At 60.9% G+C, this 15,237-nt stretch overlaps 1 long non-coding RNA gene across 3 annotated transcripts; it reads left to right on the forward strand.

Moving 5' to 3' along the window:
* Positions 1 to 1,915: 1,915 nt before the first annotated feature.
* LOC144373784 (uncharacterized) lies at positions 1,916 to 14,574 on the forward strand. Of its 3 annotated transcripts, none has more exons than XR_013433337.1 (4): positions 1,916 to 2,165; positions 12,332 to 12,608; positions 12,956 to 13,075; positions 14,209 to 14,574. It is a non-coding gene; the product is annotated as an uncharacterized LOC144373784 (long non-coding RNA). The 3 variants fall into 3 exon arrangements; XR_013433339.1 differs by having other exon boundaries at positions 1,917 to 2,165; positions 14,214 to 14,574; XR_013433338.1 differs by lacking the exon at positions 1,916 to 2,165 and adding an exon at positions 5,365 to 11,835.
* Positions 14,575 to 15,237: the final 663 nt, after the last annotated feature.

Genomic DNA, 15,237 nt, shown 5'->3' on the forward strand with positions numbered 1-15,237 from the left:
CACCTCACCAGAAGTCTGGGAGCAGGGCCTTGGAACAGGCATTGCAAACCCGTTTCCAACACTTTGCCCACGGACTGGCCAGCTGCATTGGCCTAGGACTGTGGTAGGGACAAATGAGGCAAGGCACTGAAGATAGCAGGAAATAGTTTAATTTGGATGCAGCCAGGTTTAGAGGGCACAACTTTTGCTGTAATCAATCAATCCCCTGAACCCTGAGTTCAGGGAGTTTCAGAGTTTTATACCCAGCATGTAAGGGGAGGGGCTCAGAAGTTCACAGTCTGCAGAAGTTCACATAAAGCAGCTTTTTCTCTCACTGTTCTGGGCAAGTTAACCCTTCAAGGACAACACCTGAGAAGGGGAGAGCTTCTTCCCCCCTTTCTTTCCTCCCCTGCCAGCTGTCACCAAGGAGTCCCCTTGTAACTTGTCTTAAAAATGTTGACCTCTCTGTGAAGCCCAGCTCAAGGCCAGAGGCCTTGTTTGCACATTTCTTCAAAGTGCTATACTGGATATGTTTGTGAAAACTAGTAAGGGGTGTCCAGCACCTGGAGTGCTGGTATCTTCCCGGCCAGTGGCCAAGTAAACAGGGTGACATGAAAACAGGAAGTTTATCTACATTGGACTCTTTTGTAGAGACTCTTTTGCTGACGTTCCTAAAATCAGCCATGGTGAAGATTTCTGGAGAGGCCCAGTTAAGTCTTTTCAGTGGAGAAAGGGCGTGCCACTTCAGGACCACTGGCAGGCTTTTGCAAGATGCTTTTAAGATAATACAGCCAAGATGACCATCAACCTTACCTGTGATTACCTACAAAATTTACCTGTTCTGGATACATTTAGAGTCACTGTCAGTCTTCCAATTCTTCTGAAACTAAGACAGAGTGTGCACAGGACCAATATGATTCTAAAGGTAAATGTTGACTTTTGATTATTTAAAAATACGGAATTTTTCAATGCATCTCATTTGCACCTGGTTTTTAGAGATTGTGGTGGACATGTCCAACACAGACCTGTCTTTAAGGATGTCAAAATCTGGGAAAGAAAACAATGTTTGAAGTGAAACAGTCAAACGCAGGATAGGAGAGGCACCATGAGGATAGGGGTGGGGAAGCTACTCTGCAAACATGCGTAGAAGGATCTCGGGTTGCAGACGCTCAGGGACGAGCAGAGGTGCCCGAGGTCACACGAGGTGGCAGAGGAGACAGGTGGTCATGGAACAAGTGCAGATGGGCATGGGAGGGGGGATTCCAGGACCCATTGAGGTCAAATTCCAAGAGACAAGAGTTGAATGTCAGGGATCTATGCTCGGCCTGGATAGGTGGAGGGACTCCAAGCAGCAGCCATGCTCAGATGCTGAGCCCACAGAGGAGCAGTCAGGGTCTGAGACAACCCAGGTCTGGCTAACAGGGCCCAGGAGCCTGGTGGGCAGCCTGTGTGCTGTCCAAAGCCAAGCAGAATTGTCGGCCCATGCTTGTGCCCAGAGAGTGCAGCTGGACGAGCTGCAGGAGACCTGGTCAGTCTGGGTTAGGTCCGGCCACTGCGCTCTAAGCCCAGCACTTGAGTCTGTTCTGGCGGCTGTGGGAGGACTGCCGAGAGCTTTCAGGCAATGAAGCAGACAGGAAATAATTAAGTTCTAGAGCCCGCCAGCCTCCCCCAGTGACAGCTCCACACTCTGCTCTCTCAAGGTCAGGGCTGGTCTCTGGCTTCCTCCACCAAATCCCAGCTCTCTCTCCCAGAGCCTGGGGCTCAGGGTGCACTCAGCCTGTGGTGGCAGCAAAGCACCTCCCACCCACCCCGATTTCCAGTTCTGCCAGTTTGTGCCCTGATTAATGAGGCCCGTTAATTAGAGAGCTGTATCCCCAGCATTATGGACGTGGCTGGGAGCCAAGTCCTGGAGACGGATTCATTGTCAGAAAGGATGGGAGAAGCTGCTGCCCTGAGGGGAGGGGCTGGGGCCTGGCAGGTGCGAGAACTGCCCCTCTCTGGGCTCTGACCCTCCCACCCCTCAGCACCATGGGCAGCTTGCCCGGCCTGACACAGCCTCTCAGCCAGAGCAGGGCTCCTGCCCTGGCACACTTCTCTTGCTTCCTTCCCATGGTGGTGAGGAGGATGGCCTGGTGTGGCGGCTTCTCTGCACAAAGAGAGGCACTTGGGGCCTGGGCAGAAGGGAGGTAAGAGGACAGGGAACAGTGGGTGGGCATGGAGAGAGGGGCTCACACAGGGGGAAGCTTGGGGTGGGAGGGGAACCTGGGCCTCAGCAGAGTGGGGGTCTGGGGGGAGGGGAACCAGAGCCCTGGCACTGATGGGGGAGGGGAACAGGAGCCCTGGCACTGATGGGGGAGGAGAACTGGAGCCCTGGCACTGATGGGGAGGCAAACAGGAGCCCTGGCACTGATGGGGGAGGGGAACCAGAGCCCTGGCACGGATGAGGGAGGGGAACAGGAGCCCTGGCACTGATGGGGGAGGGGAACCGGAGCCCTGGCACTGATGGGGGAGGGGAACCGGAGCGCTGGCACTGAGGGGGAGGGGAACCGGAGCGCTGGCAATGATGGAGGAGGGAAACCAGAGCCCTGGCACTGATGGGGGAGGGGAACAGGAGCCCTGGCACTGATGGGGGAGGGGAACAGGAGCCCTGGCACTGATGGGGGAGGGGAACAGGAGCCCTGGCACTGATGGGGGAGGGGAACAGGAGCCCTGGCCCTGATGGGGGAGGGGAACAGGAGCCCTGGCACTGATGGGGGAGGGGAACAGAAGCCCTGGCACTGATGGGGGATGAGAACTGGAGCCCTGGCACTGATGGGGGAGGGGAACAGGAGCCCTGGCACTGATGGGGGAGGGGAACAGAAGCCCTGGCACTGATGGGGGAGGGGAACAGGAGCACTGGCACTGATGGGGGAGAGGAACCGGAGCCCTGGCACTGATGGGGGAGGGGAACCGGAGCCCTGGCACTGATGGGGGAGGGGAACAGAGCCCTGGCACTGATGGGGAGGGGAACAGGAGCCCTGGCAATGATGGGGGAGGGGAACAGGAGCCCTGGCACTGATGGGGGAGAGGAACCGGAGCCCTGGCACTGATGGGGATGGGAACTGGAGCCCTGGCACTGATGGAGAGGGGAACAGGAGCCCTGGCACTGATGGGGAGGGGAACAGGAGCCCTGGCACTGATGGGGGAGGGGAACAGGAGCCCTGGCACTGATGGGGGAGGGGAACAGAAGCCCTGGCACTGATGGGGGAGGAGAACTGGAGCCCTGGCACTGATGGGGAGGCAAACAGGAGCCCTGGCACTGATGGGGATGGGAACTGGAGCCCTGGCACTAATGGGGGAGAAGAACTGGAGCCCTGGCACTGATGGGGGAGGGGAACAGGAGCCCTGGCACTAATGGGGGAGAAGAACTGGAGCCCTGGCACTGATGGGGGAGGGGAACAGGAGCCCTGGCACTGATGGGGGAGGGGAACAGGAGCCGTGGCACTGATGGGGAGGGGAACAGGAGCCCTGGCACTGATGGGGGAGAGGAACAGGAACCCTGGCACTGATGGGGGAGGGGAACAGAGCCCTGGCACTGATGGGGAGGGGAACAGGAGCCCTGGCACTGATGGGGGAGGGGAACAGGAGCCCTGGCACTGATGGGGGAGGGGAACAGGAGCCCTGGCACTGATGGGGGAGGGGAACTGGAGCCCTGGCACTGATGGGGAGGCAAACAGGAGCCCTGGCACTGATGGGGGAGAGGAACAGGAGCCCTGGCACTGATGGGGAGGGGAAGTGGAGCCCTGGCACTGATGGGGAGGGGAACAGGAGCCCTGGCACTGATGGGGAGGGGAACAGGAGCCCTGGCACTGATGGGGAGGGGAACTGGAGCCCTGGCACTGATGGGGGAGGGGAACTGGAGCCCTGGCATTGATGGGGAGGGGAACAGGAGCCCTGGCACTGATGGGGAGGGGAACAGGAGCCCTGGCACTGATGGGGGAGGGGAACAGGAACCCTGGCACTGATGGGGGAGGGGAACAGGAGCCCTGGCACTGATGGGGGAGGGGAACAGGAACCCTGGCACTGATGGGGGAGGGGAACAGGAACCCTGGCACTGATGGGGGAGGGGAAGTGGAGCCCTGGCATTGATGAGGGAGGGGAACAGGAGCCCTGGCACTGATGGGGGAGGGGAACCTGAGCCCTGGCACTGATGGGGAGGCGAACAGGAGCCTTGGCACTGATGGGATGGGAACTAAAGCCCTGGCACTGATGGGGGAGGGGAACCGGAGCCCTGGCACTGATGGGGGAGAAGAACTGGAGCCCTGGCACTGATGGGGGAGGGGAACAGGAGCCCTGGCACTGATGGGGGAGGGGAACAGGAGCGCTGGCACTGATGGGGGAGGGGAACAGGAGCCCTGGCAATGATGGGGGAGGGGAACAGGAGCCCTGGCACTGATGAGGGAGGGGAACAGGAGCCCTGGCACTGATGGGGGAGGGGAACAGGAGCCCTGGCACTGATGGGGGAGGGGAACAGGAGCCCTGGCACTGATGGGGGAGGGGAACAGGAGCCCTGGCACTGATGGAGAGGGGAACAGGAGCCCTGGCACTGATGAGGGAGGGGAACAGGAGCCCTGGCACTGATGGGGGAGGGGAACAGGAGCCCTGGCACTGATGGGGGAGGGGAACAGGAGCCCTGGCACTGATGGAGAGGGGAACAGGAGCCCTGGCACTGATGAGGGAGGGGAACAGGAGCCCTGGCACTGATGGGGGAGGGGAACAGGAGCCCTGGCACTGATGGGGGAGGGGAACAGGAGCCCTGGCACTGATGGAGAGGGGAACAGGAGCCCTGGCACTGATGGGGGAGAGGAACTGGAGCCCTGGCACTGATGGGGGAGAAGAACTGGAGCCCTGGCACTGATGGGGGAGGGGAACAGGAGCACTGGCACTGATGGGGGAGGGGAAGAGGAGCCCTGGCACTGATGGGGGAGGGGAACTGGAGCCCTGGCACTGATGGGGAGGCAAACAGGAGCCCTGGCACTGATGGGGGAGAGGAACAGGAGCCCTGGCACTGATGGGGAGGGGAACTGGAGCCCTGGCACTGATGGGGGAGGGGAACAGGAGCCCTGGCACTGATGGGGAGGGGAACTGGAGCCCTGGCACTGATGGGGGAGGGGAACAGGAGCCCTGGCACTGATGGGGAGGGGAACAGGAGCCCTGGCACTGATGAGGGAGGGGAACAGGAGCCCTGGCACTGATGGGGGAGGGGAACAGGAGCCCTGGCACTGATGGGGGAGGGGAACAGGAGCCCTGGCACTGATGGGGGAGGGGAACAGGAGCCCTGGCACTGATGGAGAGGGGAACAGGAGCCCTGGCATTGATGGGGGAGGGGAACAGGAGCCCTGGCACTGATGGGGAAGGGAACAGGAGCCCTGGCACTGACGGGGGAGGGGAACAGGAGGCCTGGCACTGATGGAGGGAGGCTATAGGTACAGCTGTCACAGCCACTGGAGGAGAGTCACCTTGGAATAGCAGCTCTCAACTGTGGCTGCTGGTCAGAGTTGTGCAGAGTGGTCCCCAATCCATTGTCCAGGCTGCACCTGTGTGGGCTGTCCCAGGGCCTCGGGGCCTCTGGGGCAAGACGCCCCGCAGTAACCTGTGGACTACCACAGTGTGCAGCGGGAGCCCAGACTCCTGCTTGGGCCGGTGGGCGGGTCTGTGTGGCTCCCTCTGCAGTACGGGTTAGATGGGGCAGCCCAGGGGCCACCCCAGAGGTGGCCCTCCTGTCATGCCCAAAGCCGTCTCCCATTGGTGATATTTTAAGTGGCTCAAAATAGCACAGAGAGAAGCCAGCCTTGGTAAGGAGCTGGCCGTTGGTGGTCAGGGTCCCAGCACGATCAGCACACCCTGAAGGTGTGGGGGCGAGCTTCAGGGGAGGCTGGTGACTGGCCATTACCACTGTGCGTCTGGGCTGAGATGGCAGCATGTGGCACTAAGCTCTGTGGGTTTCAGTGGTGCCCAGGCTGCCTGGGGATTCAGATGGGGGAGGACTGGGTGGGAGAGGACAGTTAGCCAGGAGGCCAGAGTCCTTGCCCAGTAAGCACAGGGGCAGCCAAGGCCCAGGACACCGCCAGAGTTACCGGGGGCTGGGCACCTGGGCCCTTGTGCCCTGGGCCATCGTGTGGTAGCTCTGCTGTGCGCGTGGCTCGCCAGGCTGAGCGGGGCATCTGGAGAAAACTGTCAGACCTGCAGGGCATCCAGAGACCCCTGCAGCCCCCCATCCTCGGGCTGCCTGGGCACACCCGTGACTATAACAGGACGCCCCTGGCAGGACAGTCATCTGAAAAGCAGAGGTTCCTAAAGCCGTGATTCACACGATGGTTTGCTATTGGTGGGGTTTTCACTCCAGGAGGGAAGAATTTAAGCACCCAGGACCTTGTCCTCCTGGCGTCTCCTCAGTAACCACCCTCACCCTTGCCCCAACAGCCCCTGCCTCCTCAGGAGAGAGGTCCAAGCCATGACCGAGGTAGCCACCGGTGGTGGGCGCCAGGGGGAAGCTCAAGATGGGCTGATGCCCAGCGAGGGGGCCCCTTCCCTCCTCTCCATAGGACTGGCTTGATGGCCTCCTTCCTCAGCAGGACGTGCTGGAGGGGCCGGGGCGTTCCGTCCTGGCTCTGCAGTGCGTGGGAGCAGCAGCCCCCTCTTGACGTGACGGGGTGTGGGGCCGCTCTCCCCTGTGGCTGTTATCAAAGATCAACCCAGGAAGCCTCAAGCTGCCCAGCACAGGGCCTGGGGACCATGAGCCACCTTGGCAGGGACGCTGTCCCTGGCGGCTGTGCACGGCTAGTCAGCACCAGCCTTGGGACAGTGGAGACCCGCCTTCCAGGAGCAGAGGGGACATGGCCTCACTCCCCTCCGTCCCACCCCCAGGAGCTCGGAAGCCTTGTTCTCCTAGCCCCCAGAGGCACACGGTAAGATCCCATCCCCAGGTGTCACGAAGGGGCCTTGTGAATCACCCAGGGGTAACGATGCCCCATCCGCTAACCTCCTACCTGTGCCTGCCCGTCTCCCCACGGCACCCTGAGCAGACAAGGGCTATCGATGGAAGGACCAGAGGGGACTGGAGGGCGGGCACTGGGACCAGCTGACAGTGACCGGTGGACCTTCCTTCCTCCCACACCTTTCCTGCCAGGCCATCCCTGGCCCCTTCCTGCCCCTCCCCGACGAAGCCCCAATCTTGCTGATCTGACCTGTTCATCCTCTGTGACAATTCAGCTCTGTGACAATTCAGCTCTGCCCTAAAGTGCACATTTCACCCACATTTTCCCACTTTCAGGATCACAGAGAAAAAGGTCCAGGAAACCAAAAGACCCGCCTCTCTTGGAGACAGTGGGGTTTCCACACCATGTTTGATATTAACAATGTCCTCATTGGCAGGAAGGGAAGCTGGGCTCCCTAAGGGGAGTCCGGAACTTGGTGCATGAGAAAGGGGCTCATCACCTGGTTCTAGGCTTCCCCATGCTGCACAGGTTCTGCCTCAGCCAGTGTCAGGGATCATGGGAATCAGAGTGGTCCCTCCAGACACTGCCAGAGGTCACTTCCTGTACCCTGAGTAGGGATGTGTGGCCCCCTGGTGGGATCCTCCCCCTCCTCCCCCTGGTTCTCATTGCAAGTGGATGCTGCAGTTTCAGAAGTCAGGAGTCAGAGGTGGGAGAGTGAGAAAGAGGAAGAAGGGGCCGAGAACCTCTGTTGGAGGCACCGTGTTGCAAGAGCCCACTCCTGACCGCAGTGGGGTGAAGGTCAAAGGTCCAGCGTTTGGGAACTTCGACTTGATGGCAGCCAGTGTTAGCTGGCTTCGAGGGCCAGCGAGGACTCTCTGCAGCAGCCCACCTGCTGCGAGAACTTCTCTCTGCAGGGCTTTCAGACCTGCCAGAAGGTGGCATCTCCCCCAACCCGGCCACTCCGGCTCCATTGTCCTCCCAGGTGCTGTCCTCCATCACCCTCACCTGTGCCCCAGCTGTGAGGGAGGAGCTTCCCTGTTATGAGAACTTACTCAGCAGCGCCCCAAACAGGCCTGGCAGCCACACCCCCGTCTCTCATGCTGACCAGCGTCCCTCATGCTGACCAGCGTCCCTCTGGCCTGGCTTTCACCACGGGCTCCGGGTTCGGACTGGCACAGGATTGCTCTTTCTCCCTGAAGCCCCACCATCCTGTACAATTAGTGGCATTATGGTTTGGATCTGAAATGTCCCCCGAGGTCTCGTGTTTGAAGACTTGGTCCCCAGTACAGAGATGTCCAGAGGTGGGACTCTCAGGAAATGACTGGGCTGAGGGTTCTGATCTCATGGGTGGATTAATCCATTTGGGAAATGGATAATTTGAAGGGATTACTGGGAGGAGATGGAAGGCCTAAGTGGGAGGCCTGGCTGCAGGAGCAGACCTGGGGCGTGCCCTTGGGAATTGTTGTCCGGGTCCCCTCCCCTCTCTCTCTGGTTTTTGACCTGTCTTGAGTGACAGCTTTCCCGCACCACACCCTTCCACCTTGACATTCTGCCTCATCTTGGGCCCAGAGCCATGGACACTGCTGACCACGGACTGACCCTCTGGACCCTGTCCTGCTCTGCTGCTCTCCTCAGGTCCTTGTCTGCGGTGGTGAGAAGCGAAGGCTCATCGTTTCCTCACCTGGACAATCGGGATGCACACAGGCACTAGTGGGACTGTGTCCATCAGAGCCAGATGTGTTCCTGCTGGTAACCTGGGGGTTACCTCCGCCCACACAGGGCTGGCTTTTGTTCTGCTGAGTGTCACCCGCCCAGGACAGGAGCAGTCTTTAGCCGGGCTTCAGGTGCGGTCCTCTTTCCTGGAGCTCTGGAGAGGTGACTGAGGGGCCGTGAGGGCTGCAGGGCAGGCTGGCTGCAGACTGGGACTCGGAGACCCCGACTTGAAGTTCCAGAGCCTGGGGCCGGAGCAGTTTCCTCTCCTCCCCTTGAGGTCAGACTGTGCTACCTCCCTAAAATGGGCAACAAAGGGCCTTTTGAAGATGGCATGTCCTTGTCCCTGCGACTGTAAGGTTCACCACATGAGCAACGACTCTAAGGATGTTGTCGGGGGTGTGGAGAAGAGGAGAAGGTCCTGGTCCCCTAGGTGGCACAAGGCCATCACAGGGTCCTGTCATTGGGGTGTGGAGATGAGGAGAAGGTCCTGGTCCCCTAGGTGGCACAAGGCCATCACAGGGTCCTGTCATTGGGGTGTGGAGATGAGGAGAAGGTCCTGGTCCCCTAGGTGGCACAGGGCCATCACAGGGTCCTGTCATTGGGGTGTGGAGATAAGGAGAAGGTCCTGGTCCCCTAGGTGGCACAAGGCCATCACAGGGTTTCTTCTTTGAGGATTATGCGATGAGGAAATGGTTCTCTAGGTTTGTGGGGGTCGTGCTTGTCTCCTTCATACGTATGAGAATACAGTTCGGTTGCTTTAAGTTGCTGACTTTGAGGTCATTTATCATCAGAAACTAACACCCCTGCCCCCAATGCTTACCCAGGTCCCGCTTGCCCTTGGAGATGCCCCTGACCTCACGCAGGGCTGCAGAGGCTCTGCATGTCCACGGGCCTCCCCTGCAGGTGGTTTGAGCGAGTGGCCTGTGCACAGGTAGCAACACTCTGTGGCAATGTCCTTTATACTGATAGAACCCCAGGAACAGCTGCTCCAGGTCAGGAACAAGAGAAGGCAGGCAGCCGTCTCGGGTGAACTGGACAGGGCAGAAGGCATGTGGCCACCCAGGTGAGCTGGACAGGGCAGAAGGCATGTGGCCACCCAGGTGAGCTGGACAGGGGAGAAGGCAGGTGGCACGGCGCAGGTGGAACGGGTGCAGGCCGCCTCTCCCTACTGTCTGGCCCAGGTCAGAGGAGAGCAGAGCCCGGGGATCTGAGGCCGGCCCAGCAGCTCCTGGGCTTCCAGAGCATGCAGAGGCAGGGTCTCCGGCCCTGGGGGTCCTCAGGCTCATTCAGGTGGCAGACAAGACCCCGAGGGGGCTGGGGAACATGTCAAGTTAGCCAGAGCCACAGAGGGCAGGGCCGAGAGGCACCACGCACCCACACCTGTCCCTCCAGAGACCAGCTGGGCTTCCCGCTGGCCCCTAGGACATGGCTGTGCCCTCCTTCCTAGAGGCTTTCCCAGGCAGACCCTGTGCCAGGGCAACATGAGCCACAGGGTCTCCAGGGCCCAAGGACGGCCCCTGCAGGAGGGGCATGGCTGTAGGGACGCCTGCCCCGCAGCACGGGGCCCTGTGGCCTCCTCCGTGGTCATGGCTTGCTCTCTCTGCTCTCCTCTGAACACTTCTCTGCTTTCAGAAAACTCCAGAGGTGGCCACGTCACCTGCCACTCCAGGCCTGAGGACCACGGCTGATTCACTTCTCTTGGCACTAACCACCTTGATCGAAGGGATAAGGTTCTGGAGTGGCAGCCAGAATCCGCCAGGGAGAGCCCCACTGACACCTGGCCCGTGGCCCGGAGTCGGATCCTCGTTGCATAGAGCGCAGACCCACACCCGGGGCTGCCGGGGAGAAAGGGCAGAGGCAGGAGGCAGGGGCCCAGGGCCACCTCTGTGAGGCAGAGACTGGCTGACACACAGGGTGGGCTGGAGCTCCACTGCCCTCGGCCAGCACAGAGGGAGCATCAGGCGTCTGGCGGCCAGCAGCCCCTGGGGCAGGAAGCCGGTCTGATGGGTGGCCCAGGCCTCCCGAGCAATAGGTCAGTGCCTCAGAGCCCCGGGTGCTGGCACTCTAAGGAGGAGCTGGCCCAGGGCCCTAGGTCAGACCCCGTCACAGGAAGGAGGGAGGGTGGGCTGGGTCTGTGTGTCCCCTGGAGGTCCTCAGGTAGGTGTGGGCCGAGGCCTCTGTAGGTTGAAGCGGAGGCCTGGGTCTCCGGGAGGCCCTGGGTTCGGCCTGTAGGGCCTTCAGTGGGGTCCTCCTGAGGCAAGAGGTGGCCTGTGCCGCAGAGCCAGGCGTACAGACCTCGATGGGCTCTGTGCGAGGTGAGGTCCGTGTGCGTGCAGGGCGACTGGGAGAGCCCTGCACCTGTGGCTCTGGTCTCTGACACCAGCTCTGGGGGCTCTCCGAGGGGCCTAGTGGCCAGAGCTTATTCAGGCTCTTGCTGTAGCTCTTCCCTGTGTCCAGGAGTGCCCATCCCTCTGGCCTTGTTGTGTGGTTGTGTCTGCCTGGGTCTCTGCCCAGGGCTCTCTTGGCACCACCAGGACCTCACACTCCCAGAGAGAGCCAGTGGCCACTCCCTGCCTCCTGCTGAGCTTCACCTGCCAAGCCGCCCTGCCCTCTGCAAGTCCTGTGTAACCATTAGGGCCACCACTCGCCACCACTGAGTGGCCACGTGAACCTTTTCATTCCAGCCCTCGGATTCTGTCCACTACTGTGCTGCTGTGCTTGCCAGTGCTGAGGTGCAGGGAAGGTGGGGTCAAGAGCAATGCCCCCACAGAGCCGAGTCTTGTGAAGAGCAGGCCCAGGTCAGCAAAGGGGCAGTGTGCGTTTCCTCCTGCCTGGAGCTGCCAGGGGTGTGTCCAGAGGAGGGGCATGACTTGAGCAGTTTCCTGGACAGGGACGTCCACCCACTGATACATGCAAGGTCACGAGGTTTTGGCGGGGTGGGGGACGGTATTCAGCAAAAGGAACACTTGGAAGTGTCCGTGCAATGCTGATGGAGGATGGGACAGGTCACACCGGAGGGTGCAGCGATGTCAGAAGGTCAAGCGAGGGTCCATCACCAAGGAGTCTGGATTCACGGTGGGACCAGGCACCAGAGCAGCTGCAGGGTCTCTCTGCCTTGAGGAGTGCCCTGCTGAGCACTGACGCCGCTGCCCCACTTTCGGCCCTGGTAGGAGCTGGTGTCTGCTGAGGGTGGTGTGGTCCTCCCACTCAGCCTGTGCCCCCCGGCTCTCAGAGGATCCTGGGGAAGCAAGTAGCTCATGGTGTGGCTGGGCGTCTTCTGAGGGCTCCAGGCCACTCACCATGTAGACACAAACCAAGGTCCTGGGGTCCACTGCACCACGAGGCTGCTCACCCTAGGCCTCCTGGTGAGGCCTCTCTCTGCTGAGCAGAAGCCGCTCAGGCTCAGGCACTGTGTGCCGGCTGCTTCTCCCAGGGGGCACAGGGTTGAAGAAAGCCCCTTTCTTGGGGAATGCACGCTGACACGAAGCACGTGACACTGTGAGGGAAGCGTTGCCTGGCGTGGTTCCGGCCTCAGGACAGGCAGCTGCCGGCAGAGCATCTCAGAAATGTTTTCACCTGGGGAGGGACAGGGTCCTAGTGAGAGCCGGCAGGAAGTTCAGTTGCTGGACCACCAAGTCAGTGTATTTTCTCATTTTGCGCAGTGAGACGTCCTCGTTCCCGAGGGATGAAGGTTGGTAGGCCTGGCTTAGCAGAGAGCACACAGACAGCACGAGCAGGTTGGAGCCGCCTTGAGGAATGCCGGGCGCACTGGCTGCGCTCACTGCTGCCTGGCCGCCATGACGCTGCAGACCGGAGCTACGGGTCAAGCCCTGCGGCCTTCTCACCGATGCGCTTATTAGTTGTTTGCTGAGTATTTTCCGAGACATTTGATACAGGTTGTCCCTGGAACTAGCTTCTGCCTTATCAGCGGGGCCAGAGGTAACGCAGGCTTGATATTCATTTTCGCTCATTTTTATTAACTTAGAGAAAGAATGCTCTCTGTTCATTTTCTGTCTGGTCATTTGGAAGAAGATACAGTTAATATCCAGTTTTCTCTCCCACTTCAAAGACCCACTTGCTACTGGTCATGGGCTTGCTCAGGTTGTGCTGGGGAGTCCGGCCCTCAGGCAGGCAGCCTGGATGGGCTCTTGTTGGCCCCACCTCCAGGGCCAGGCTGTGGGACAGGAGGGCGCTTGGTCGTAGGTCTTCAGCAGATTCACAGAATTCGTTCTTCCTCTTCCGCGAAGGGGCCCTGATCTCCTTTCATCTGCATCTGCCATTCTCAGAGCCACCTCCCCAAGGGACGACAGTGTGCGACGTGAACACGGCTGATCAGACCCCTTCCTGGGACCGGGAAGTGGAGACCAGGAGAGCTGCTGTGGCGGAGCCTGTGGTGCCGATCGGAGGTGAGTGCATCCACAGGGTCCAGCCCGAGGTGTGCCACGCGGTGCCCACACTAACCTCCAGCTCAGAGCCTGCTCCCTGTCCGGCGGGGGGCTTCACATCCAGGTGCTGGGAAGGTGGTGGCTGTGGTGGTCTCATGGAGCTGCCCGCCAGCCCTGCAGCAGAGAGGCCTCTGCAGCTGCAAGGAGAAGCAGGAGGAGAAGCAGGTGCTGGTCCACACCAAGTGGGAGGTGGACACCTGCTCAAGGCTGCACTTGGTGTTGAGAGATGGGCAGGACAGGAAAAGGAGGACAGGGGAATTGGGTGACCCTTCCTGAAAGGACGATGGGGCCCAGCGGCTGCTGAAAGTTAGGACTGAGTGGGAGGCCTGGCCTCCAGGGAGGACAGAGAGCCGAGGGCTGGTGGGCAGTGCTGGGGGAAGGTGCTGGCTGGGCTGCAGTCCCAGGGCCGCTCTTCTGATGACCTCAGCCCCTGACCCTCCGGAACTCTCTGAGCCTGAGGATGGTGCCTCCCCAGGGAGGACCGGGCGGTGACACAGAGTGGCAGCTACCCCAGGACACTTCCTGGTCACAAGATACATGGCTGGGGGCATGCAGCCCTGAGACACAAGGAAAGGGACCCTGTCCAAGGAGCTGCAGGTCAGGGGCAGGAGTGGAAGCAAATGCAGGCCAGGGCCCTGGATTGTGGAGCCATTGGGTGGACAGAGGGAGGTGAGGGGCAGCAGAGTGTGTGTGGGATGAAGGTGGCTTGGGAGAGGGACAAGGCCCAGGCCCTGGGGGGGACTACATGGTGTGGAGTGCTCTCGAGACACCTTCTGGGACCAAGGACAATGTGGTGGCCCCTAAGTGTGCCAGGAAGGCAGCTTTCACAGAGTAGGTGCTGGAGGAAGGGCCAAGGCCCTGGGGTGTGGCCTGTCTCGGAGGACGTTCTACCTGGGGGTGGAAACCTCAGGACCATGGGAGGCCTGGGACCCACAGCCGCTGCCCAACTGCCCCCCAGCTGGGGGACACCAGGAGGATAGCCTCGGCAGCCCAGGTGGAGACGGATCCTCCAACCGGCCAGCACAGCTGCATGCCTTCCTTCTGAGGCCTGGGGTCTCTGGCCCCTTGGCCTCAGTGACGTGTCTTCTCTACAGTGCAGAAGGGACCCTCCAGACCATCCGAGCCTCGATCCAAAGGAGCCTGAAGCTTCAGCCTGGGCCTCCGGAAGTCCTGCCTGCGGCAGCCCCGAGACTCCCGAGAGCACCTTCTGCCCACTGGAGCAGGCCCTGGGAGGGCTGCACCCCACGCTGTGGGGTGGGGGTTGCCAAGACCCTTGTACCTCTGATGCCCTGACCCCGTGGCTCTGTGGTCACCATGTGCAGAGAGAACTGCCCACCTGAGCCCGACTTCAATTCCTGACCCACAGATTCACGACCTATAACAAATGATTGTTTATTTACTGTCAGCCTCTAAGGTTTGGGCTAACTTGTTACGCAGAAATAAATATCTGGAACCCTTAAGTCAACCCAAGTGACTTTGCCTGGGGGCTGGATATCTGCCCACGCCCCTCTGGCAGAAGTCGCACTTCTTGGGGGTGGAGTTTGGCAGGCTCAGAGATGAGAGCTGAGCTGGCCACCAGGGGCGCCTCGTCTCTGGCCAGCACTGCAGACGCCACCTGGCATCCCAGGGTCTGCCAGGGCCCGCCCTGGTACGGGGCTCATCCATCTCCATCACTGGCGCACCTGGCCCGGCGTTCCACAGTGCAGGCATTCCGTCCACGGCCAGGACGGATGGTGAGGGAGTGGATCCGAGCCCGCCGTCTGCCAGGAGCCGCATCTGCTTCGCCACGGGAGAGGCAGCGCCAGCCCCCAGTGCTCTTGGAAGCCAGAGGGAAACACCATGGCACGAGCAGAGGCAGGAAGCCAAGGCGGGCAGAGAGGGTACCCAGGCAGCCCCTGGCCCAGGGCTGAGGGGAGGCTGGGAAGGGCAGGGAGGCGCGGGGAGGGAGGAGCAGTGATGGCCAGTGGGAAGAGCCGCAGGAGGCCGAGGCGGTGAGTATGAGGGCGGCCAGTGAGCCGGAGGTCTGCTGGGGACCCCATGGGCTCTGGGAGGGTTGACCACGCAGGGTGCGGATATGTGCGCCATGCAGCTGCTTGGAGTCCTGGAGTGCACATGCTCACTCT

This window comes from Ictidomys tridecemlineatus, unplaced genomic scaffold (genome assembly GCF_052094955.1).
Source record: "Ictidomys tridecemlineatus isolate mIctTri1 unplaced genomic scaffold, mIctTri1.hap1 Scaffold_492, whole genome shotgun sequence".
Classification (NCBI taxonomy): Eukaryota; Metazoa; Chordata; class Mammalia; order Rodentia; family Sciuridae; genus Ictidomys; species Ictidomys tridecemlineatus.